Genomic DNA, 22,804 nt, shown 5'->3' on the forward strand with positions numbered 1-22,804 from the left:
ATCAAAAACTATAAAACTCCTAGAGGAGAACATAGGCAAAACACTCTCTGACATACATCACAGCAGGATCCTCTATGACCCACCTCCCAGAATATTGGGAATAAAAGCAAAAATAAACAAATGGGACCTAATTAACCTTAAAAGCTTCTGCACATCAAAGGAAACTATTAGCAAGGTGAAAAGACAGCCTTCGGAATGGGAGAAGATAATAGCAAATGAAGCAACTGACAAACAACTAATCTCGAGAATATACAAGCAACTCCTACAGCTCAACTCCAGAAAAATAAATGACCCAATCAAAAAATGGGCCAAAGAACTAAATAGACATTTCTCCAAAGAAGACATCCAGATGGCTAACAAACACATGAAAAGATGCTCAACATCACTCATTATCAGAGAAATGCAAATCAAAAACACTATGAGGTACCATTTCACACCAGTCAGAATGGCTGCGATCCAAAAGTCTACAAATAATAAATGCTGGAGAGGGTGCGGAGAAAAGGGAACCCTCTTACACTGTTGGTGGGAATGCAAACTAGTACAGCCACTATGGAGAACAGTGTGGAGATTCCTTAGAAAACTGGAAATAGAACTGCCTTATGATCCAGCAATCCCACTGCTGGGCATACACACTGAGGAAACCAGAAAGGAAAGAGACACGTGTACCCCAATGTTCATTGCAGCACTGTTTATAATAGCCAGGACATGGAAGCAACCTAGATGTCCATCAGCAGATGAATGGATAAGAAAGCAGTGGTACATATACACAATGCAGTATTACTCAGCCATTAAAAAGAATACATTTGAATCGGTTCTAATGAGGTGGATGAAACTGGAGCCTATTATACAGAGTGAAGTAAGCCAGAAAGAAAAACACCAATACAGTATACTAACGCATATATATGGAATTTAGAAAGATGGTAACAATAACCCTGTGTACGAGACAGCAAAAGAGACACTGATGTATAGAACAGTCTTATGGACTCTGTGGGAGAGGGAGAGGGTTGGAAGATTTGGGAGAATGGCATTGAAACATGTAAAATATCATGTATGAAACGAGTTGCCAGTCCAGGTTCGATGCACGATACTGGATGCTTGGGGCTGGTGCACTGGGACGACCCAGAGGGATGGAATGGGGAGGGATGAGGGAGGAGGGTTCAGGATGGGGAGCACATGTATACCTGTGGCGGATTCATTTTGATATTTGGCAAAACTAATACAATTATGTAAAGTTTAAAAATAAAATAAAATTGAAGAACAACAACAACAAAAATAATAATTTTCATAGGAAAAATTTCCATAATAGCTAAGCACTGTGGGTATTGGGTTGAACTACGCATGACTAAGGACTAAGCTCTGTGCATCTCCAGCTTCAAAACCAAACAAAGAGTCTGTAGTCAGCAAGAGAATGGATGGGGAGTTTTACATGTCTGAAGTAAGGCCCTGGAACAATACCCCTTCATGTGTGGCACATGGTGGGCAGGGTATGGAGGTAGTCTTTGCTCCTGGTGCAGGGTAGATTGCCATTTATGGAGGGAATTGATGTAAGGTTGGCTCATCAGTTACCAAGGAGATTAGCTGAGGGGCACACCACTCACTGCCCCTTTCATAAGGGCAATCTTTAGCTGGGGCTGAGGGCAAGTACACAGGAAGTTCATTCATGTGAGTAGGGTATAGGTGAAGCAGGCACTGGCTGGGCAGAGCCACCCCCATGGGGAGGAGAAGGCCCTGGTTCCAAAAGAAACATTCTGGTGGCCTAGGCACAAGTCAGCAGTCACAGTACAGGTCTGCCACCCCAAGTTATGCTGCGTGCCATTAGGGGTGGACTGATTAGGTCCTTCTAAACAACAACAACAAAAACAGTTAATCCCACTAGTTGGACTGGTGTGTCCAGAAGTCAGTCTATTCCATTCCACACAGCATAGCCCATAGGCGCTATGTGCTGTCAGCTGTAGAGAAACGCCTACCAATGGGAGTCTTTCTGATGTATTGCCATGTGGTGGTGAGGGTAGATGGTGAGGGTTTTTTCCCCCCATGGTCAGCTTCCTCACATAGTCATTAGCCAGGTCAATTTTTCATGGAAGTCCGGAGGATTACAGCATCTCACTGTAGACCCAGAAATTAGACACACTGTAGTGAGACCAGTGCTACTCAGTCCCCAAATAGATTTCCTCCCTCCTGCCAGAGACGAAATGTAAGACATCTAACAGGCACAACACAGGCGAGATCATGACAATTAAGCAAAATACAAGCAGTAATTGCATTCCAAGATAGTATCACAGCTCCTTGTGGTTTTGAGGAGGTCTGCAATATAGTATGCTGCTGCTGCTGCTAAGTCGCTTGTTGTGTCCAACTCTGTGCGACCCCATAGACGGCAGCCCACCAGGCTCCCCCATCCCTGGGATTCTCCAGGCAAGAACACTGGAGTGGGTTGCCATTTCCTTCTCCAATGCATGGAACTGAAAGTGACAAGTGAAAGTGAAGTCACTCAGTCGTGTCCGACTCTTAGCGACCCCATGGACTGCAGCCTACCAGGCTCCTCTGTCCATGGGATTTTCCAGGCAAGAGTACTGGAGTGGGGTGCCATTGTCTTCTCTGGCAATATGGTATAGAAAACCCAAATTTTCACTTATACAAGACAATGTGTCCAAAAAATTCACATCTACTAGATTGGAGACATGATGGCAAAGTAAAAGGACCTTGAGCTCACCTCCTCCTAGGAATACATCAAAAAATTACAATTAATTGCTGAACAATACTGATTAAAAAAAGACTGGAACTAACAATACCACATCCAAATACCAAGAAGAAACCTCAATGAGATGGCAGGAGGGGTGCACTCACAATACAATCAAATCCCACACCACCCTTCACCAAGTGGGTGACCTACAAAGTGGAGAATAATTATATTGCATAAGTTCTCTTACAGAGTTCTAAACCCCATGTCAAGACTCCCAGATTTGGGGTCAGGCATTGGAAGGAGGAGCCCTCAGAGCATTTAGTTTTGAAAGCCATCAGGGCTTGAATGCAAGAGCTTCACTGAACTGAGAAGAATAGAGACTCCACACTTGGAGGGCATATACAAGGTCTCAAGTGTGACAAGACTCAAGTCTAAAGTGGTGACTTCCTAGGAGCCTGCGTCAGATCTATCTGCTTGATGGTCTCCTGGGGAGGTGAGGAGTGACTGTGGCTCTCTCTGGGGTCATCAAAGCTAGTGGCAGAAATATCAGGATGTGCTCACCTACTTTGACTTTTATTGGAGGTAGATTTCTTACTTGGGTAACTAGTATCAAGTCCAGCTTCCCTGGTGGCTCAGACGGTAAAGTGTCTGCCTACAATGTTGGAGACCTGGGTTTGATCCCTGCATCGGGAAGATCCTCTGGAGAAGGAAATGGCAACCCATTCCAGTACTCTTGCCTGGAGAATCCCATGGACAGAGGAGTGTAGTAGGCTATAGTCCATGGGGTCGCAAAGAGTCAGACACAACTGAGCTACTTCACTTTCACCTTCCAACTAAAGAGCCTCTTGATGAGGGTGAAAGAGGAAAGTGAAAAAGTTGGTTTAAAACTCAACATTCAAAAAACTAAGATCATGTCTTCTGGTCCCATCACTTCATGGGAAATAGATGGGGAAACAATAGAAACAGGGACAGACTTTATTTTCTTGGGCTTCAAAATTACAGCAGATGGTGACTGCAGCCATGAAATTAAATGATGCTTGCTCCTTGGAAGAAAAGCTATGACTAACTTAGACAGCATGTTAAAAAGCAGAGACATTACTTTGCCAACAAAGGTCCATCTAGTCAAAGCGATGGTTTTTCCAGTGATCATGTATGGATGTGAGAGTTGGACTGAAAAGAAGGCTGAATCCCAAAGAATTTTTTTTTTTCAGTTTAAAGAATTCAAAGACTTTTATTTTTCAGTTTTATTTTGATAAATATACAGTTTTAGAATATTCATTTTATTTGATAATGGACATTAGAATTTTATAAAATATGCAATTAAAATATCTGCACTATTTATTTTTTTTTAAACTTTACATAACTGTATTAGTTTTGCCAAATATCAAAATGAATCCGCCACAGGTATACATGTGTTCCCCATCCTGAACCCTCCTCCCTCCTCCCTCCCCATTCCATCCCTCTGGGTTGTCCCAGTGCACCAGCCCCAAGCATCCAGTATCGTGCATCGAACCTGGAAATGATGCTTTTGAACTGTGATGTTGGAGAAGGCTCTTGAAGTCCCTTGGACTGCAAGGAGATCAAATCAATCAATCCTAAAGGAAATCAATCCTGAATATTCATCAGAAGGACTGATGCTAAAGCTGAAGCTCCAATACATTGGCTACCTGATGTGAAGAAAAGACCCTGACTCATTGGAAAAGACCCTGATGCTGGAAAAGACTGATTGCAGGAGTTGAAGGGGACAACAGAGGATTAGATGGTTGGATGGTATCACCATCCACAAATCAGTCAGTGTGATATACCACTCCAACAAACTGAGTTAAAAAAAATTTGATCATCTCAATAGATGCCGGAAAATCTTTTGATAGAACTCAACACTCATTTATGATAAAAACTCTTCAGAAAGTTGGCAAAAAGGGAACCTACTTCAATATAATAAAGGCAACATATGACAAATCCACAGGTAACATCATACTCAATGGTGAAAAGCTGAAAGCATTTCCTCTAAGATCAGGAACAAGACAGGGATGCCCAATCTCACCACTTCCAGTAAACATAGTTTTGTATGTCTGAGCCACAGCAATAAGAGAAGAAATAAAAGAATCCAAAGATTCTAGAGTTTTGGATGAATTCCAAAGCTTATTAATTCAGTAAGTTTGCAGGATACAGAATTAATATGCAGAAATCTGTTGCATTTCCATACACTTAGGATAAAAAGAATAGAAAGAAAAATTAAGGAAATAATCCTGTTTACCATCACATCAAAAAGAATAAAATACCTAGGCACAAACCTACCTAAGGAGGCAAAACTGCACTCTGAAAACTGTAAGACACTGATGAAAGAAATCAGAGATGACACAAACAGATGGGAAAATATACCATGTTCTTGGATTGGAAAAATTAATGTTGCCAAAATGACTATACTACCCAAGGCAATCTACAGATACAGTGCAATTCCTATTAAATCCCCAAGGGCATTTTTCACAGAACTAGAAAAAAATGTTTTTTACTTTGTATGGAAATACAAAAGATCCCAAATAGACAAAGAAATCTTGAGAATGAAAAATGGAGCAGGAGGAACTGGGCTTCCTGTCTTCAAACCATACTATAAAACTACACTAATCAAAACAGAATGGTACTGGCACAAAAACAGAAGTATACACCAATGGTACAGGATAGAAAGCCCAGAGATAAACCCACACACCTATGGTCACAATCTACGCATGATAAAGGAAGCAAGACTATAAAACAGAAAAAAGACAGCCTCTTCAGTAGGTGGTGCTGGGAAATCTGGACAGCTACATGAACAGCTATATGTCAAAGAATGAAACTAGAATACTACATAACACCATACACAAAAATAAACTCAAAATGGATTAAAGACCTAAATATAAGACCAAACGGTATAAAATTCTTAGAGGAAAACATAGGAAAAACACTCTCTGACATAAGTCACAGCAAGATATTTTGTAATTCAGCTACTAAAATAATGAAAACAAAAACAAAAAATAAATAATTAAGACGTAATTAAACTTACAAGCTTTTGCCCAGCAAAGAAACCATAAACAAGACAAAAAGACAACCCTCAGAATGGGAGAAAATATTTGCAAATGAAGCAACAGACAAAGGATTAATCTACAAAATATACAGTTCATGGAGCTCAATATCAAAACAACAAACAACCCAATCAAAAACTGGATGGAAGACCTAAATAGATATCTCTCCAAAGAAGACAGACAAATGGCCAAGAGGCACATGAAAAGATGCTCAACATCACTAATTATTAGAGAAATGCAAATCAGAACTACAATGAGGTATCACTTCACACCAGCCAGAATGGCCATCGATCATCAAAAAATCTACAAATAATACATATTGGATATGGAGTGGAGAGAAGGGAATCCTATTACACTGTTCATCAGAATGTACTTTGGTACAGCCACTGTGAAGAACAGTATGGGTGTTCCTTAAAAAACTAAACATAGAATGACCCAGCAATCCTACTACTAGGCATATATCCTGAGAAAACCATAACTCAAAAAGACACACATATCCCAATGTTCACTGTAGCAAAACTTACAACAGCCAGGACATGGAATCAACCTAGATGTCCACTGGCAGATAAAATGGACAAAAAAGTTGTGGTGCACATATACAATGGAATATTACTCAGCCATAAAAAGGAATGAAATTGAGTCAAAGTGATGTGAATGAATCTAGAGCCCGTCATATTGAGTGAAGTCAAAAAGAGAAAAATATCATATAAAATAAATATTGTATATTAATGCATACATATAGAATCTAGAAAAATGGTACTGAACCTTTTACAGCACAGGAATAGAGGCAGAGATGTAGAAAATGGACTTGTGGACACAGAGGGGATGGGGGCAATGAATTGAGAGAGTATATGCTGCTGCCGCCAAGTTGCTCAGTCGCGTCCGACTCTGTGTGACCCCATAGACGGCAGCCCACCAGGCTCCCCCTTCTCTGGGATTCTCCAGGCAAGAATACTGGAGTGGGGAGCCATTGCCTTCTCTGGAGTATACACTACTGTGTGTAAAACAGATAGCTCACGGGAAGCTGCTGTATATAGCACAGGGAACTTAGCTTGTTGCTCTGTGATGACCTAGACAGGTGGAATGAAAGAGTGGGAGGGAGGCTTAAGAGGGAGAGGATATATGTATGCTGCTAAGTCACTTCAGTCATGTCCGACTCTGTGCGACCCCAGAGATGACAGCCCACCAGGCTCCCCCGTCCCTGGGATTCTACAGGGAAGAACACTGGAGTGGGTTGCCATGTCCTTCTCCAACGCATGAAAGTGAAAAGTGAAAGTGAAGTCGCTCAGTCGTGTCCGACTCTTAGCGACCCCATGGACTGCAGCCTACCAGGCTCCTCTGTCCATGGGATTTTCCAGGCAAGAGTACTGGAGTAGGGTGCCATTGCCTTCTCTGGATATATGTATACATATGGCCAATTCACGATGTTGTACAACAGAAACAAACACAATAATGTAAAGTACTTATATCCCAATAAAAAGATACATGCACACCAATGTTCATTGCTGCAAGATTTACAACAGCCAAGACATAGAAGTAACCTAAATGTTCATTGACAGAGGAATGGAAAAAGGAGATGTGACATATGTAAACAATAGAATATTACTCAGCCATAAGAAAGAATGAAATAATGTCATTTTCAGTAACATGAACAGACCTAGAGATTAGTGTACTAAGCCAGAAAGAGAAAAATTGATATCACATGAAAACACTTTTTTGTGGAATCTTTAAAAAAAAAAAAGATACAAATGAACTTAATATACAAAACAGAAAAAGACCCACAGATATAGAAGGCAAATGTATGGCTACCAAATGAGAAAGTGGGGAGGGATAAGAGTTTATGATTAACATATACACACTACCATATATAAAATAGATTACCAACAAGGACCTACTGTATAGCACAGGGAACTATAATGACCTATAAGAAAAAATAATCTGCAAAAGTTTATTTATATAACTGAATCACTTTGCAGTAGACTTGAAACTAGCACAACATTGTCAATCAATTGTACTTTGATTAAAAAATAAAGACAGTGAATCAAGTCAAAAACAAACAAATAATCACAACTGCAATGTCCATCTTGTTTTACCATGGATGTCTGAAACCAGAGCTATTAAGTTTTGACTTTCAAATGCATTCCCTTCCTTAGTGGACAAAGCATATGCACAGTGCATGTCTAAATAGGCTGCTCTGATCACTAAAATTTAACTTAATGCACAAGCCTTCTGACTTCCCCATACCTCAATATATGCAGATTTTCCCATCATTTCCCCTTATGATTCCAAATATTTAATAGAAAGCACTGATGATCAAAATATTTGTCCCTAGAAGCTGGGGTGGTTCAGCTGCCTGCCCTGGGTATAGCTCATGTCCCTCAGTACTAGGCCTCCTTTATATTTTCCTACTCATCCACACTGGGGAAAACTAATCAGATATGGTGATCATGCATCTTATCATCTATAGCCAATTGTTACACAAGCACTGTACATGTACTTTTAACAGCAGAAAAAAGCAAGCCGTGTCACACATCCTGAGTAGTTATACTCTGACAACTTCGTTAGTTACTTTCCCCCTCCTGATCATCAGGGTAAAAGTATGGTTAATGCAGAAACTTTCATAAATAAAGACCTCAATTAGCAAAACCAGAATTTAATATCCACTGAAACAATACTTTCCTCTCTAAAACGACCTTACTCTCTACCAAACACAGCAAATTAAGGCTAATTTGTCTTTAAAACATGCCTGGTCAATTGGCTCCAACTGGTTGTGGAGGAATTTTTCAGAAGGAATCGCAGACTGAATTCCCCAAAGGGCTCTGGAGGCCAGGAAAGCAATGCCAAAGCCCTGCCATCAGGTTCACCTCTGGAGTTCTCCAAAATATCAAGATTTCTGTACATGTCAGGAAACATTCTTTCCTACTTACCTGATAAGGCTGCTCAGAACACGAGAGTCTCAAATCTATGTAGGGACCAGGCAGAGAGAGAGAGAGAAAAAAAAAAAGTTTCAATTCTACTCACAGGTGTGATTTATCAAATTGCTGTAAATCACAATTAACTTGATGGGAAGGGGAAAACACAGATCAAAATCAGTAACACTCCAGACTAAAACCATACAAATTATAACCATATGCACCAGTTCACTCGGTAAACAATCCTTTTGTTAACTTTTTACGAAGGCATCAGGTTTTCCATTAGGATTTTTAAAATTTTTACCCAGTTCAGTGGCATAATCTGAAATTTATCAGAGACCCATACTGGTCAAGGTCCTTCATATGAATCTTCTTGAAGATGAAGCACATTTGCAAAAGCATCAGAATTAAATACCTGATTACAATTTACTTAATAAAGAAACTTAGTTATAATAACCAGAATTATGACTGGTTATAATCTTATAACCCTTAAAAATTTTAATGTCAGGCAAAAACCAAGAAGTAAGTAATTTAAACTGTCATACCAGCACTTCCTGATTGGAAAACTTATGCTTTAGTCTAACTCTCCCAAGAAGATAAGGTAGGTAAACAGACTGCCTAGCAATTAATGTTCCAATATTTTATTCTACTTGAAATGATACAGATAGTCAATGAATTCTCTTCATTTCAACTTAGTTTCATTTCAAGTTACCAAAATCTGGAGAGATGATTTTAGATAGATAGTCCCCCGAACAATCATTCCTATAGAATTTACCTAGAAGTTCTTTTCCCCCCACTTTTAGAGATCACATTTGATTTAAGTTTCTGAGAGCCCAGGTGGATCATTTACATCTCAAAAGCACAAGAAAAGAAAGACCGATTCCCCCTAGAATCTAGCTTAACCAAATATAAAAAGGCTCACTTTGATTCAACAGCAGAGACATTAGGGTAACGCTGCTCTTTAAATCTCTTGGCAGCCCCCACTTTTCAAGGACAGCCACCACAGGACCCCCATACTAATGGACAGCCACCCCGGGGTTACCCCAGCAACGTTTGGGATCACCTCTGGAATTTTTGGGCTTCCCTCGTGGCTCAGCTGGTAAAGAATCCACCTGCAATGTGGGAGACCTGGGTACAATCCCTGGGTTGGGAAGATCTCGTGGAGAAGGGAAAGGCTACCCACTCCAGTATTCTGGTGAGTCCATGTGGTTGCAAAGAGTCAGACACGACTGATCGACTTCCCCTTTTACATCACTTTCACTGGAACTTTTTGGCACCACGTTAGTGGATGGCCACACTGCAGTTATTCCTGTAACTTTGGGGGTCCCACATATTAGTGGACAGTCACTCTGGGCTAATCCCTGCAAACTTTCAGGCCCCAAATGTTAGTGGAGACCCCTGTAACTTTTCATTCCCATCCTTACTTCTCAACCTCTTGGCGCTCACAGGAGTTTCTTCCGTCTCCTGGCTGGTTCACCAGCTGTAGGACTTCAACTGGAGGACTGCAAGTCCTGTGCTCAACCAACTTCAAGACTGAAGAAAGAACCCAGATGGAGATGTTGCTGCTTTAATGAGTAGGGGGAGCTCGACAGTCTGAAGCAGGATCTTGGAGCAATACCCCATTGTGTGTGTGGCAGACAGCAGGAAGGACACAGAAGGCAGGACACTACAGCAATCTCAGCTCTGGGGGGGAAGGGGAGATTGCCAATTACAGGTGGTATTGATATCAAGCTGGGTCATCAGTTACCAGGGAAACCATCAGAGGTGCTCACCCTTCAACACCCCTTTGACAAGAACAATCAACAGCTGGGATAAGTAGATAGGTAGGCATTTACTGATTAGGAAGGTCAGTCAGGTGAGTAGGTATAGGTGAAGCAGACTTTGGTCTGCCAGGGACGTGCAGAGATCAAGAGAACAGCCACCTTGAGTGGCCTGACCAAACAGTAGGAAAATACCCCTCAATAATTCAGTGAACAAACTCTACTGATATGCCATATTTATGCAATGACCTACTATACACCAATGCAAATGAATGAGCTACCACACAAGCAACAATATGGATGAATCTCACAGTTGAATGAAAGAAGTTAGATCCAAAAGCAATAAATACGGCATAATAACAAATATACAAAAGTAACCTATGGTTTTAAAGTCCACTTGAGGGAAGAAGAGGGGGTTTGTGGCTAAGAAAGGGCACAGGCTGGCTTTTGCAATGGACGCAGGATTACATTTGCTGATCTGGGAGGTTGCTGTGTCACTCTGTGCTTATTCAACTATGTAGTTATTAGCACATTTTTCTCTAAGCATGTTGTGCTTTGATAAAAATTTTTTTAAACCAAAGTCAGCTTTTATATCTCATTTGGTGTTTTTGTTTGTTTTCCAGTGAAGAAGATGATCATGACAGCCCACAAGAAACAACCAATACAATATTGTAAAGTTAAAAAATAAAATAAAATAAATAAATATCACTATACTGAAACGCTTTTTTAAAAAGCAAATCTCTTTTGTTTTATTAGATGGTGAACTCTTGAAGGTCAGCATTACCGCCTTACTCTCCTGTTATTCAGCATTGCCTAGAACAATTTTCCGTAAGTTACAGCTTTTCAGTAAATGTTTGTTACATGAATGTTTGCCTCTTGAGTTGGTGCTGTGAGAGGAATTTTATGCTCCACCTTTACAAAAGTACTTTTTGACTGACGTAAGTCTTCTGACTTTCTTGCATAGCACCCAACTGAATGGGCCTTGGTTTAATCTCACTGAGGCTTTGGATCTGGGGGGCTTTTCACTGTCAGACCCAACTTTTTATGCTCGATCAAGATTCTGGCGGAACTTTCCATCATACTGAAATTGTTTCAGCCGTGGCAGTGTAACTTTGCAACCTAATTAATACCACCGGAGAAGGCAAGGTATAATCAGAGCCAGGAAAAAGCAATTGAATCGAGCTAAACATACTCAGCTTTTATATTAGCACCAAGTTTCAGGCTGGATGTCTCCCTGGGGATCACTAACAGAGGAAACAAGTGAGGAGCATCAGCAAAACACTCTTGCTGGGTGTGTTTGATGCCACCGCTAGTTTGAATCAGCACAGCGTGTTCTGCTCCTAATATAATTATTGTACAATCATGTTGCATCAGGTTTAGACAACTCGACTACTGAATTGAAGGAGATTCACAAGTGAATGTGGGTTTCTCTTTGCTGTGGTGAACATGACATGGATCACCTATGTTGCACAACTTTGATTTTGTTTCTTCTCAGTATTTTGAAACTTCTCTGAAAGGTCTTCACTGTTGTCTCCTGTAAGCATGATTTCTCTTTTTATCTCTCTTTCATTCCCTCCCTATTTCCCTCTAACTCTCTCTCTCTCTCTCTTTTTAGGCTCTTAAAAAATCACTGTGATATATACCTGATTATTGAATACTTTGGAGTTTACTTGTAAGGATAGGTGTTTTTTGGCAGCTACTTCACTTTTTTGTCAATGTACATTTTATTTTTTTGGAATTTTTTTTAGACTACCCTGAAATTAGGGATAAATTTTGGGTTTGGAAAATGAATAAAGGGCTAAATTGCAACTTTTGTCTACTCTCTCCACGGGTGTTTAAATTGTTTTGGTAGCTATCCCATCAGATTTGTCATCAAAATGCCAAAGAAAGGATGTGATTTACTTGTCTTGGTGATTGCTGAAGGTTATTAATATTCTAAAACTAATTTCAAACTGTATTTCACAGTCATATTAGTAATAAACAATAGAGTAGAACGCTTAAAGATTTGGCCTTAGGCAGCTCAGGATATGAGTTTAGGCATCACCAATTCATTTTCTCATCCATTCACTTATCACTCATAGTTACTAAATGCCTTTCTTTATTTGCCAGTCACTAGGCTAGGAGGTAGTATGAATACAGGGTTGAACAAAACCAAATATGGCACATTTTCTAACCCTTTTAAATCTCAGTTTTTCCCCTTGTAGAATGAGGATAACAGTTTCATACCTCATTGCATTGTCAGGAGAATTAAATGAGATAAAGCACCCAATATTACTGTGTGTCTGAACAATGCTCAGCAAATATTATTAGTCTTTATCATATTTGTTAATATTCTGCATCCATGCTTTAGGGGTGTGGTAAATCAAATACATTGAATTCTCTTTAGTGTTTTCAGTTATTTCAGTAGTTTAGAATACTGCAGAATATAATTGTGGCAAGGATTTCTGCATTATAGCAATCTTCACCATGGGATTGTAATAAATTGGATAAACCTCAAGATGACACTTTCCTTTGGCATTTAAGAGAAAGATTATGATCTTTTCTGTTCATTTATCATTTCATTTGCTTACTGGAAGCTGATCACATCTAAAAGTTTCTCTTGTGTTCTTTAATTGGAATTTGTCTCCTATCTGATTTGCATTTGCCTTCCACCTAATTTTCCCAAGCCAATTATAAAGTATCTTATATTAAAAATGTTTTAATCTGCCTTGATGAGAATTTAGAGAAGGAAGTTGATCACATTTATAAATACATTGGCAGGCTGCTTTCATGTGGATGCCTTCCAGAGCATTGCTCTTTCTCTTCCTCTCTCCTTCCCCCATCTCTTTGTGTTATTGTCAAGCTCAGCCTTGAACTTTTGCTGTGTCTTCAATTCCAGAACTGCAAAGGTTAAACTTTTCAGTCATTATTGGAACAGAAGAGTCAAGTCATGGCTTTCTTTTCTTATCCTTAATAATTTTTATTGAGTTGCAGCCAAATATATCCATAGCTTGCAGCTTAATCCCTCACTCATACCAATGTGCCTTTAACATAACCTTTCCAATATACTGCTTCAGCCTCTAAAATCAACTTCATAAATTGCCATTGTTTCTTAATGCCTTGACCTTGTCTGTCTCTCTCAAAATACTTTGTCTTCACTTCTCACACAGTCTAAAGATGACTAGTCTTATAAACGATCCTTCCTAGTTTCTGTCTTGTCTCTGACATTATCTTTAACCCATACCAACTTACTTCACTGGAACATTCTCTCATTGGATCTCCCTTCCCCCTTTCTCTTTCTCATGCCTCCACTGATACTCCACAGTGATGTCTGGGATAGTGACTTTGCCCAAATTCCCATTGCTCTGGATTATAAATAGCATAGACAAATACCATAAGGCCGGTTCTCCAAAAATTGTAACACAGTTGAAATATATGTATTTTTTAAGGCTTTAGACTCACTCTTTAGGCAAATATCCTGCCATGTTGTCCCAATGTCATGCTTTCTTCCTGAAAACATCCTCAGAATGAGAAATCACAGTCAAAGACTACAGCCATGTGAGCCCAGTAGCTCACCTTACTACCGGCTAGAGCACTGGCGTTTCTCCTCAGGGTAATGCACAGTGTTCTTTCCTTAACTTAAATGGTGAAGGACATGGTTTCCCTACAGATCTGAATAGAAACCTCCTGCTGTCAGTTACCATGATGTGATTTTGAACCAGACTCAAGTAATTGATTTCTGAGGACACCCTGGCCTTTGCATCCTGCCTGTCTTAGCATAATTTCCCCATGCCCTTCAAATACATGATTAGTCACAATGTGATAAGTATATAAATCAACTCCCTGCTCTCTAGGACTTTGCACATTTAAATTTATACTCTAATTTACTTTTTGTTACACTGAAAAGATATAAAGATGCTCCATTTGAATCACATTTGAGACACTTCGGGATCAGACAATGGTTTCCTCTATTATTGGAGGAAATTATTTTGCTGAATACATCCTGAATCATCACCGCCTACACCTTTGAGGACTTGAAGTCACTCAGCTCCAGTGTCAAGATGAGTGTTGCTCTTTAAGCTCTTCTAAAGCTTTACAAACAGGGACATCTCACCACGGCTTGACTTAACAATATGCAGCCCTTCCCACCTCAATACTCCTCTGAAATATATTCTAGGGTATGTTAATATGCAGGTTTGAATTATTTTGGAGAGTTTTACAATGTGCTTCAAAATAATTGACAGCACCCAGAGTATCATTAAACAGTGCTGGGAATCACCTTTAATTTGCCTTCTAACCTTCAGTTGGAAATGAGTAGCATCAGATACAGAGAAGGCAATGGCAACCCACTCCAGTACTCTTGCCTGGAAAATCCCATGGATGGAGGAGCCTAGTAGGCTGCAGTCCATGGGATCGTGAAGAGTTGAACACGACTGAGTGATTTCACATTCACTTTTCACTTTCATGCATTGGAGAAGGAAATGGCAACCCACTCCAGTGTTCTTGCCTGGAGAATCCCAGGGATGGGGGAGCCTGGTGGGCTGCCATCTATGGGGTCACACAGAGTCGGATATGACTGAAGTGATTTAGCAGCAGCATATACAGTATTTGAGAAAGCATTGTGCCATTTGTCAAATGAGATTGAGAGTAGAAAATTAAAAGGACTAGTGGGATCCCTGTACTTCCATGTAGGCCTTTGGCCAGCTCTGGACCGCTGCCCCAACAGTGCTGGGTCTGGCTGGTGCTGTGCATCCCTTGTCTCCTTCCTCGGTTTCTCTGGGGCTGCAGTGGGCCAAGCCTGAGGTTTCCCATCACCTTTGAGGTTACTCATACATGTGCTGCTCAGAAGTACAACTCAAGGAGTTTTGTCCTAAGGGATCCCACCTTGACTGACAGGGAAATTAGAGCCAATGGATAAATAATGTCCTTTTCTTATACACCAGGGGAAAGCTTGGAGTCACATGTCAGAAAGCTCCTCAGATAATTCCAGGACATGGAGTCCATCTGTCAGAATAGTTGCTAACATGGCAACACCCTCTTGCATTACCTCTTGCTCTTTCTGTTTCTCTCCTCTTGGTCCCTTGCTCCTCTTCCTAGGTTTCCATGCCCTGCCAACAAACAAACTACCTGTCCAGAGGATGTTGTCTCAGTCTTTGCTTTCAGGAGAACCCAGGCCAAGGCACAAATTGCTTATGAAGTTCCAAAATTCTCATTGAGACCAACTATAGTTGTGACCCCTCTTCTACCTGCTTGCTCAAGTGCACTCCCTCCAAATGTCCATTCTCAAAGCAGCCTGCTGATCCCTGAGAGCCAGCATGAAGAGAACAGTTGAGGGCACGAGTCTCAAGTGCTCACAGGTACTTCCTACAAAAGAACAAGGCATGATCTGAGCTACAGATTGGCAAACCTGGTGTTCTCCTTCCTCTCCCCTATCTAGGTGCAGCCAACATTGCTGCATGGCACTAACCTCGTTACTGATAAGACTGCTGGTTGACATTGGGCCCAATCCATGAAGGCTGAGAAGAGGTGGCAGGTATTTGCAATTCATCCCTTTGGAGGGAAAGAGGAAAAAAACAACTGACATCCAGGCACAAAATTCCCAGAGCCCTCCAGCTACTTCGACTGTTAAGAAAACAAAAAATTCACAAACAAATCATAGTCTAATGAAGGAAAGCAAGTCGGTAATTAGGATAAAATCTCCAGGGAGAGTGGGGGTAGAAGGGAATGACTGTAGCAAATGCATACTTAATAACTTCGCAAGATCAGATAGTTAGACATCATCTACTGAACTGTGGGAGGGAAGGAGGATGGAGAGACTGTCACTACTGAGGAATCAAAGCTCATTTATAAAGTAAGTTTCAAGTGCTATTCTGGCTCAAAGGAATTTAATCTTTCTAAAATTTTAATCGTTGACTCAACTTTTGAGAATTGGTTATATCTAAGCCTTATGGAGAAGGCAATGGCACCCCACTCCAGTACTCTTGCCTGGAAAATCCCATGGACGGAGGAGCCTGGTAGGCTGCAGTCCATGGGGTCGCTAAGAGTCGGACTCAACTGAAGTGACTTAGCAGCAGCAAGCCTTAAGGAAAGTCAGCTGTGAATAAAGCAGAGGTACACTTGGAAACCCAGCTGGACTGATGAGTGGGTTCTTAGAAGCAAGAGCTGTATTTGCATTCTCAGAATCTTCCTGTCCTGGCAAATCAGGTGGACAAGGAAAAGAAAGGGAACTTGTGGCCAGCTCTCTGCCTGGTGCTTCCTCCTTTAACTCCACAACAACCCTTAGAAATAGCTATCCCTTAAAAAACTAAAAACAGAGTTACGGTATCCAGCAATCCCACTCCTGGGCATATATCCAGAAAAAATCCTCTAATTCAAAAAGATACATGCTCCCCAATGTTCACAGTAGTTCTATTAATAGAAGCCAATGTATGGAAACAACTTAAGTGTCCATCATAAAAAAGATGTGGTAAAAAAGATGAATGGGTGAAAAAGATGTGGTACATATATACAATGGAATACTACTCAGCCATTAAAAAAGAATGAAACAATGCCATTTGCAGCAACATAGATGGACCTAAAGATTATTATACTAAGTGAAGTAAGTTGACATAGAAATAAATATCATATGGTATCACTTATATGCTGCTGCTGCTGTAGCTGCTGCTGCTAAGTCGCTTCAGTCGTGTCCAACTCTGTGCGACCCTATAGATGGTAGCCCACCAGGCTCCCCCGTCCCTGGGATTCTCCAGGCAAGAACACTGGAGTGGGTTGCCATTTCTTTCTCCAATGCATGAAAGTGAAAAGTGAAGTGAAGTCGCTCAGTCGTGTCTGACTCTTAGCGACCCCATGAACTGTAGCCTACCAGGCTCCTCCATCCATTGGGGTTTCCAGGCAAGAGTACTGGAGTGGGTTGCCATTTCTTTCTCCAATGAATGAAAGTGAAAAGTGAAAGTGAAGTCGCTCAGTCGTGTCTGACCCTTAGCAACCCCATGGACTGCAGGCTTCCATGTTCCTCTGTCCATGGGAGTTTCCGGGCAAGAGTACTCGAGTGGGTTGCCATTTCCTTCTCTGCACTTATATGCAGGATCCAAAAACTAAAGAGATACAAATGAACTTATTTACAAAACAGAAATAGAAGCACAGACATAGAAAACAAGATTATGGTTACCAAAGGGGAAAGCAGTGGGGGATAAACTAGGAGGTTGGGATTAACACTGTCAACTACAAATTTGCACTTGCTTGTCAACTACAAATTGGTACTGGCCAAGAGCATTTGCCAGTGTCTGAACAACAACGAACCACTAGACCATTTAGGTATGACCTAAATCAAATCCCTTATGATTATACAGTGGAAGTGACAAATAGATTCAAGGGATTAGATCTGATAGAGTGCTTGAAGAACTATGAACAGAGGTTCATGACACTGTTCAGGAGGCAGGGATCAAGACCATTCCCAATAAAAGAAATGCAAAAAGGAAAAATAACTATCTGAGGAGGCTTTACAAATAGCTGAGAAAGAAGAGGAGTAAAAGGCAAAGGAGAAAAGTAATGATATACCTATTTGAATGCAGAGTTCAGGGAGAGATAAGAAAGCCTTCCTCAGTGATCATTGCAAAGAAATAGAGGAAAACAATAGAATGGGAAAGACTACAGATCTCTTCAAGAAAATTAGAGATACCAAAGGAACATTTCATGCAATGATGGGCACAATAAAGGACAGAAATGGTAAGGACCTAACAGAAGCAGAAGATATTAAGAAGAGGTGGCAAGAATACACAGAAGAACTATACAAAAATGATCTTCATGACCCAGATAACCATGATGGTATGATGACTCACCTGGAGCCAGACATCCTGGTATGCGAAGTCAAGTGGGTCTTAGGAAGCATCACATCTGAACAAAGCTAGTGGAGGTGATGAAATTCCAGTTGAGCTATTTCAAGTCCTAAAAGATGATGCTGTGAAAGTGCTGCACTCAATATACCAGCAAATTTGGAAAACTCAGCAGTGGCCATAGGACTGGAAAAGGTCAGTTTTCATTCCAATCCCAAAGAAAGGCAATGCCAAAGAATGTTCAGACTACTGCACAATTGCACTCATCTCTCACACTAGCAAAGTAATGGTCAAAATTCTCCAAGCTAGGCTTCAACAGTTCGTGAACTGTGAACTTTAGATGTTCAAGCTGGAAAAGACAGAGGAACCAGAGATCAAATTGCCAACATCTGTTGGATCATCAAAAAAGCAAGAGAGTTTCAGAAAAACACCTACTTCTGTTTTTTGGACTATGCCAAAACCTTTGACTGTGTGGATCACAAGAAAATGTGGGAAATTCTTAAAGAGATGGGAATGCCAGACCACTATACCTGCCTCCTGAGAAATCTGTAGCAGGGTCAAGAGGCAACAGTTAGAAAGAGACATGGAACAATGGATTGGTTTCAAATTGGGAAAGGAATAGGTCAAGGCTGTATATTGTCACCCTGCTTATTTAACTCATATGCAGAGTACATCATGTGAAATGCCAGGCTGGGTGAAGCACACACTGGAATCAAAATTGTTCAGGAGAAATATCAATAACCTCAGATATTCAGATGACACCACTCTTATGGCAGAAAGTGAAGAAGAACTAAAGAGCCTCTTGATGAAAGTGAAAGAGGAGCATGAAAGCTGTTTGAAAACTCAACATTCAAAAAACTAAGATCATTATTTCATGGCAAATTGATGGGGAAACAATGGAATCAGTGAGAGACTTTATTTTCTTGGGCTCCAAAATCACTGCAGATGGTGACTGCAGCCACAAAATTAAAAGACACTTATCCTTGGAATAAAAGTTATGACCAACCTAGACAGCATATTAAGAATCAGAGACATTACATTGCTGAGAAAAGTCTGTCTAGTCAAAGCTATGGTTTTTCCAGTAGTCATGTATTCATGTGAGATGTGGACTATAAAGAAAGCTAAGCACCAAAGAATTGGTGCTTTTGAACTGTGTTGTTGGAGAGTTCAGGGTCCCTTGGATTGCAAGGCGATCAAACCAGTCAGTCCTAAAGGAAATCAATCCTGAATGTTCATTGGAAGGACTGATGCTAAAGCTGAAGCTCCAATAGTTTGGCTACCTTGATGCAAAGAAAATAGCCTGACTCATTGGAAAATACCCTGATGCTGAGAAAAGTTGAAGGCAGGAGGAGAAGGGGAAAACAGAGGATGAGATGGTTGGATGGCATGACCAACTTGATGGACATGCGTTTGAGCACACTCCAGGAGTTGGTGATGGACAGGGAGACTTGGTGTGCTGCAGTCCATGGGGTACCAAAGTGTCAGACACAACTGAGTGACTGAAGTGAACTGATACGGTTGCTCTGCTGCTGCTGCTAAGTCGTGTCAGTCATGTCCGACTCTGTGTGACCTCATAGACGGCAGCCTACAAGGCTCCCCACTCCCTGGGATTCTCCAGGCAAGAATGCTGGAGTGGGTTGCCATTTCCATCGCCAATGCATGAAAGTGAAAATGAAAGTGAAGTTGCCCAGTTATGTCTGACTCAGCGACCCCATGGACTGCAGCCTACCAGGCTCCTCCGTCCATGGGATTTTCCAGGCAAGAGTACTGGAGTGGGTTGCCATTGCCTTCTCCGATGGTTGCTCTGCTGCTGCTGCTGCTGCTAAGCAGCTTCAGTCATGTCTGACTCTGTGCGACCCTATAGACAGCAGCCCACCAGGCTCCCCTGGGATTCTCCAGGCAAGAACACTGGAGTGGATTGCCATTTCCTTCTCCAATGCAAGAAAGTGAAAAGGGAAAGGGAAGTCGCTTAGTCATGTCCGACTTTTAGCGACCCCATGGACTGCAGCCTACCAGGCTCCTCTGTCCATGGGATTTTCCAGGCAAGAGTACTGGAGTGGGTTGCCATTGCCTTCTCTGATGGTTGCTCTAGTAGCAGTTAAAATTTATATACTGTAGGGACTTTCCTGTAGTCCGGTGGTTAAGATTCTGGGCTTCCACTGCAGTGGGCACAGACTCAATTCTGGTCATGGAATCAAGATCCTGCATGCCCCAAGTGTAGTGAAAAATAAATGAAATAAAATTTATATAGTGTACGTAGTCATGTTAGTCACTCAGTAGTGTCCAACTCTTTGTGATCCCATGGACTATAGCCTGCCAGACTTCCTGTCCATGGGATTCTCCAGGCAAGAATACTGGAGTGGGTTGTCATGCCCTTCTCCAGAGGATCTTCCCAACCCAGGGATCAAACTGCGGTCTGATCAAACCTGGGTCTGTGAAGTCTGATCAAACCCGGCAGATTCTTTACCATTTGAGCTACAGGGAAAACCTATATGGTGTACATTGTGTGTCAGACATTATTCTAAATATATATTCAAAATGTATATATATATATATAATGTATATATTGTATCTATGTATTTAATTCTGACAATTTTTATTTTACAGACAAGGAAACTGAAGTAAAGACTAAGTGATTGAATAGAGAGTAAGAAATCACAAAAGAGATCACTTGGTAAAGAGTAGAGACACAAAGACACTATCCAATAATATGATAATAGAGTTATTATAGAAGCATGTAAGAAATGCTATAGGTAGAGTATTTGCTGTGATTTATATCATCCAGGGGAGCTGTGAAATTTTTGTCAAGCAGCTGACATCTGAGTTACTCTTCGAATAAGAGAAGCAGCTTTCAAAATAGGATAGGCAGCCATAACAGAAAAAGGTCATATATCTTCAGCAGCTTTACAAGATGTTCTTTAGTAGCTGGATGGGTAAAGAAACTGTGGTGCATCCAGACAATGGAATATTATTCAGTGATTAAAACAGGCACTACAAAGCCATGAGAAGACATGGGGAAACTTTAATGAATATTACTAAGTGAATGAAACCAAAGTGAAAACTCTTGTACTTCATGACTTCAACCACATGACATCCTGGAGAAGCACAATTATGGAGACAGTGAAAAGATCACTGGTTACCAGGGATTTGAGTGAAGAAAGGGATGAATAAGTGAAGCAAGGGATTTTTAGGGCAGTGAAATTAATTCTGTGTGATATTGTAATGGTGGATATACAACATCAGGCATTTGTCAAAATCCTTAGAATGTAGAACAATAAGAGTGAACCATAATATAAATTATGTGTGTGTGCTCAGTCACCCAGTCATGTCTGATTCTTTGCGACCCCATGAACCTCCTCCAGGGGATCCTCCCCACCCAGGGATCAAACCTGAGTCCTTTGTGTGTCCTGCGTTGGCAGGTGAATTCTTTACCACTGTGCCACCTGGGAAGCCCTAATGTAAATTATCATTGTTATTGTTCAGTTGATAAGTCATTTCCAACTCTTTCCAACCCCATGGACTGCAGCATGCCAGGCTTCCCTGTCCTTCACCATCTCCATGAGTTTGCTTGAACTCATGTCCATTGAGTCAGTGATGCCATCCAACCATCTCATCCTTTGTAACCCCCTTCTCCTCTTGCCCTCAATCTTTCCCAGCATCAGGGTCTTTTCCAATGAGTTGGCTCTTCACATTAGGTGGCCAAAGTATTGGAGCTTCAGCTTCAGCACCAATCATTTCAATGAATATACAGGGTTGATTTCCTTTAGGACTGACTGATTTGAGCTCCTTGCTGTCCAAGGGACTTTCAGGAGTCTTCTCCAGCACCACAGTTTGAAGGCATCAATTCTTCAGTGCTCAGCCTTCTTTATGGTCCAACTCTCACATCCATACACGACTGCTGAAAAAACCATAGCTTTGACTAGATGTAACTTTTGTTGGCAGAGTGATTTCTCTGCTTTTTAATACAGTGTCTATGTTTGTCATAACTTTTCTTGCAAGGAGCAAGTGTCTTTTAAGTTTGTGGCTGCAGTCAATGTCCACAGTGATTTTGGAGCCCGAGAAAATGAAATCTGACACTGTTTTCACTTTTTCCCCATCTATTTGTCATGAAGTTAATAATAATATATCAATATGTGTTCATCAATTGCAATAAATGCACCACATTAATACAAGATGTTAATAAGTGGGGAAATTGTTGGGGAGGGAGGGAGTATAGGGGTATTCTTGATACTTTCTCTACAATTTTTCTATAAACCTAAACTGCTCTAAAAAACTAATTCCTAATGAAAAAGAGAGTATGAAGAAAAGAAAGAAAAAGCAGGTAACATAGAATACTATGGAAAGAGGGCATCAACTCTTCAGGGTCCTTTAAAAAATCTGACATTTTAGTGAGCAGATGGAACACTGAGCCATGAGTAACTTACAACTTAGTATAAACTACATTATCAGCTAATTTTCTTCCCTGTACTTAGTTGGCTTCAGGATGTGGAGAAAATGAATTTCAGCCAAGTCCTTTGGCTGAAAATGAAATAAACTAACTTAGACTCCTTCCAGCAAAGTGGAAGCATACTGACTGTTTATG

The 22,804-nt window shown here is 40.8% G+C and overlaps 2 long non-coding RNA genes across 4 annotated transcripts in view; one reads left to right on the plus strand and one right to left on the minus strand.

Moving 5' to 3' along the window:
* Positions 1-10,214, minus strand: part of LOC129658092 (uncharacterized) — an 83,108-nt gene extending 72,894 nt beyond the window's left edge. The window contains exons 1-2 of the long non-coding RNA XR_008717265.1: positions 10,076-10,214; positions 8,667-8,701 (exon numbers count right to left, since the gene is read on the minus strand). This is a non-coding gene — a long non-coding RNA (uncharacterized LOC129658092). The remainder of the gene's footprint in view (positions 1-8,666; positions 8,702-10,075) is intronic.
* Positions 8,947-15,984, plus strand: LOC129658084 (uncharacterized). Of its 3 annotated transcripts, none has more exons than XR_008717258.1 (4): positions 8,947-9,252; positions 9,629-9,846; positions 10,100-10,474; positions 11,035-11,130. It is a non-coding gene; the product is annotated as an uncharacterized LOC129658084 (long non-coding RNA). The 3 variants fall into 3 exon arrangements; XR_008717262.1 differs by lacking the exon at positions 8,947-9,252 and adding an exon at positions 15,828-15,984 and having other exon boundaries at positions 9,709-9,846; positions 11,035-11,239; XR_008717261.1 differs by lacking the exon at positions 8,947-9,252 and adding an exon at positions 11,786-13,562 and having other exon boundaries at positions 9,709-9,846; positions 11,035-11,239.
* The last annotated feature ends 6,820 nt before the right edge of the window (positions 15,985-22,804 follow it).

This window comes from Bubalus kerabau, chromosome 1 (genome assembly GCF_029407905.1).
Source record: "Bubalus kerabau isolate K-KA32 ecotype Philippines breed swamp buffalo chromosome 1, PCC_UOA_SB_1v2, whole genome shotgun sequence".
NCBI lineage: Eukaryota > Metazoa > Chordata > Mammalia > Artiodactyla > Bovidae > Bubalus > Bubalus kerabau.